This window comes from Marmota marmota, unplaced genomic scaffold (assembly GCF_001458135.2).
Source record: "Marmota marmota marmota unplaced genomic scaffold, marMar, whole genome shotgun sequence".
NCBI classification, from domain to species: domain Eukaryota; kingdom Metazoa; phylum Chordata; class Mammalia; order Rodentia; family Sciuridae; genus Marmota; species Marmota marmota.
Genome location: NW_026000103.1, coordinates 258,082 through 258,812, shown reverse-complemented (window position 1 = coordinate 258,812; position 731 = coordinate 258,082).

Below are 731 nucleotides of genomic sequence, written 5' to 3'. Positions count from 1 at the left end.
GTTCTAAACAAGGAAGTACAGCTCTAGTAACAGGAAGAAATTGGATGAGCCAGCTTGACAATATGGAAGGAAAACAGACATGCTTAAAATTTCCACTGGAATAATGGTGGGTTCTCAGGAAATGGGCCAATATCTGTTGCTGCAGGTTAATAGACATGATTTCTGGATTCAGAATCTTTCAGGTTGTGTGTCCTGATATGGAGAGATGACTGAAGTGGAGGACAGGAGCAGAATCCTCCTGCAGAGATAAGGACAACATCAGTGTCCCCAGCATGAGTGACAGGGAGAGCACTGGGAGAGCACTGGAGGGTGGAGAGTTGGTCCAGTGAGGCTAGAGGGCTTCCAGCACAGGGAGATTATTCATGAGGCCGGTGCAACCCATGGAATCTCTCAATTCTAGTCATGATGCAGTTCATTTAAAAACAATATGCAAACAATAATTGAACAGGGTCACAGGCAGAGATTTGAATATATTTAGCAATAGTTGGGCTGAGCCTTTTTAGGAGCTCAAATATTAGTAGTGTACAGAATGGAAGATCACAATCCCTAATGCAAAGACCTTTGTGATAATTCATTTATTTACTTCACTTAATTCATTGAAAGGAGGGCATAAGTGGATCTATTCTCATTCTCTCTCTCTCTCTCTCTCTCTCTCTCTCTCTCTCTCATCTTTAAAAAAAAAAAAGAAATCAAAGACACAGGCCAGGTGCAGTGGGGCACACCTGTAATCC